Source organism: Salmo trutta, chromosome 36 (assembly GCF_901001165.1).
Source record: "Salmo trutta chromosome 36, fSalTru1.1, whole genome shotgun sequence".
In the NCBI taxonomy this organism is placed as follows: domain Eukaryota; kingdom Metazoa; phylum Chordata; class Actinopteri; order Salmoniformes; family Salmonidae; genus Salmo; species Salmo trutta.
Genome location: NC_042992.1, coordinates 471,823 through 474,968, shown reverse-complemented (window position 1 = coordinate 474,968; position 3,146 = coordinate 471,823). Strand labels below are relative to the sequence as shown.

At 38.6% G+C, this 3,146-nt stretch overlaps 1 long non-coding RNA gene across 2 annotated transcripts; it reads left to right on the top strand.

Annotated features, from left to right (window-relative positions):
- The first annotated feature begins 223 nt into the window (after positions 1 to 223).
- On the top strand, positions 224 to 632 carry LOC115176235 (uncharacterized). 2 transcript variants are annotated; one of them, XR_003872194.1, is made up of 3 exons: positions 224 to 282; positions 363 to 462; positions 560 to 632. It is a non-coding gene; the product is annotated as an uncharacterized LOC115176235 (long non-coding RNA). The 2 variants fall into 2 exon arrangements; XR_003872193.1 differs by having other exon boundaries at positions 363 to 512; positions 560 to 580.
- The last annotated feature ends 2,514 nt before the right edge of the window (positions 633 to 3,146 follow it).

Below are 3,146 nucleotides of genomic sequence, written 5' to 3'. Positions count from 1 at the left end.
AGGGTATAGGAAGCTATGGTTTGGTAGGGTATATTATGGTAGGGTATAGGAAGATATGGTTTGGTAGGGTATATTATGGTAGGGTAAAGGAGGATATGGTTTGGTAGGGTATATTATGGTAGGGTATAGGAGGATATGGTTTGGTAGGGTATAGAAAGATTTGTAGGGTATATTATGGTATAGGAAGATATGATTTGGTAGGGTATATTATGGTAGGGTATAGGAGGATATGGTTTGGTAGGGTATATTATGGTAGGGTATAGGAGGATATGGTTTGGTAGGGTATAGAAAGATATGGTTTGGTAAGGTATATTATGGTAGGGTATAGGAGGATATGGTTTGGTAGGGTATATTATGGTAAGGTATAGGAAGATATGGTTTGGTAGGGTATATTATGGTATAGGAGGATATGGTTTGGTAGGGTATATTATGGTAGGGTATAGGAAGATATGGTTTGGTAGGGTATATTATGGTAGGGTATAGGAAGATATGGTTTGGTAGGGTATATTATGGTAGGGTATAGGAGGATATGGTTTGGTAGGGTATATATTATGGTAAGGTATAGGAAGATATGGTTTGGTAGGGTATATTATGGTATAGGAGGATATGGTTTGGTAGGGTATATTATGGTAGTGTATAGGAGGATATGGTTTGGTAGGGTATATTATGGTATAGGAGGATATGGTTTGGTAGGGTATATTATGGTAGGGTATAGGAAGATATGGTTTGGTAGGGTATATTATGGTAGGGTATAGGAGGATATGGTTTGGTAGGGTATATTATGGTATAGGAGGATATTGTTTGGTAGGGTATATTATGGTATAGGAAGATATGGTTTGGTAGGGTATATTATGGTATAGGAAGATATGGTTTGGTAGGGTATATTATGGTATAGGAAGATATGGTTTGGTAGGGTATATTATGGTATAGGAAGATATGGTTTGGTAGGGTATATTATGGTATAGGAAGATATGATTTGGTAGGGTATAGGAGGATATGGTATGGTAGGGTATAGGAAGATATGGTTTGGTAGGGTATATTATGGTAGGGTATAGGAGGATATGGTTTGGTAGGGTATAGGAGGATATGGTTTGGTAGGGTATATTATGGTAGGTTATAGGAAGATATGATTTGGTAGGGTATAGGAGGATATGGTTTGGTAGGGTATATTATGGTAGGGTATAGGAAGATATGGTTTGGTAGGGTATATTATGGTAAGGTATAGGAGGATATGGTTTGGTAGGGTATAGGAGGATATGGTTTGGTAGGGTATAGGAAGATATGGTAGGGTATATTATGGTATAGGAGGATATGGTTTGGTAGGGTATATTATGGTAGGGTATAGGAAAATATGGTTTGGTAGGGTAAATTATGGTAAGGTATAGGAGGACATGGTTTGGTAGGGTATATTATGGTAGGGTATAGGAGGATATGGTTTGGTAGGGTATATTATGGTAGTGTATAGGAGGATATGGTTTGGTAGGGTATATTATGGTATAGGAGGATATGGTTTGGTAGGGTATATTATGGTAGGGTATAGGAAGATATGGTTTGGTAGGGTATATTATAGTAGGGTATAGGAAGATATGGTTTGGTAGGGTATATTATAGTAGGGTACAGGAAGATATGGTTTGGTAGGGTATAGGAAGATATGGTAGGGTATATTATGGTATAGGAAGATATGGTTTGGTAGGGTATATTATGGTAGGGTATAGGAAGATATGGTTTGGTAGGGTATAGGAAGATATGGTTAGTTAGGGTATATTATGGTAGGGTATAGGAAGATATGGTTTGGTAGGGTATAGGAAGATATGGTTTGGTAGGGTATATTATGGTAGGGTAGAGGAAGATATGGTTTGGTAGGGTATAGGAGGATATGGTTTGGTAGAGTATATTATGGTAGGGTAGAGGAAGATATGGTTTGGTAAGGTATATTATGGTAGGGTATAGGAGGATATGGTTTGGTAGGGTATATTATAGTAGGGTACAGGAAGATATGGTTTGGTACGGGATATTATGGTAGGGTATAGGAGGATATGGCATGGTAGGATATGGTATAGTAGGGTATAGTATGGTACGGTAGTATATGGTATTGTAGGGTATGGTAGAGTAGGGTATGGTAGGGTAGGGTAGTATATATGGTATTGTATGGTAGGATATGGTATTGTGGGGTATGGTATTGTAGGTTATGGTGGGGTATGGTAGGATATGGTATTGTAGGGTATGGTCCTGTAGGGTATGGTAGAGTATGGTATGGTATGGTTGAGTATGGTAGGGTAGTGTAGGATAGGATATGGTCAGGTATGGTAGGATATGGTCAGGTATGGTAGGATATGGTCAGGTATGGTAGGATATGGTCAGGTATGGTATGTTATGGTAGGATAGTGTAGGATAGGATATGGTCAGGTATGGTATGATATGGTAGGGTAGTGTAGGATAGGATATGGTCAGGTATGATATGGTCAGGTATGGTAGGATATGGTCAGGTATGGTATGATATGGTAGGATAGTGTATGATAGGATATGGTCAGGTATGGTAGGATATGGTAGGGTAGTGTATGGTAGAATATGGTCAGGTATGGTATGATATGGTAGGATAGTGTATGGTATGATATGGTCAGGTATGGTATGATATGGTAGGATAGTGTATGGTAGGATATGGTCAGGTATGGTAGGATATGGTCAGGTATGGTAGGATATGGTCAGGTATGGTAGGATATGGTAGGATAGTGGAGGATAGGATATGGTATTGTAGGGTATGGTGTGGTAGTATACGGTAGGGTTTGTTATGGTAGGATAGTGTAGGATAGGATATGGTCAGGTATGGTACGATATAGCAATCCAACTGCAATGGATACCAAGGCTGCTATGATAAATTATTAACAGGATAGAGCTGGAAAGATAAACCGAAAACAATGTGGACACCGACCATACCGATAACATCGCAGGCATTTTACTGATAGCCTTCATTACGATAAATAGCCCATACTAGAGAAATGTGATGTTTTAAATGACATAACTTTGTTAATATGGGTGATTGTTCATGGGACAATAGATGGCCACAACCATCAATAGTAAATTCATGTTAAACTGTGGTGAACATTCATGTTAAACTGTGGTGAACATTCATGTTAAACTGTGGTGAA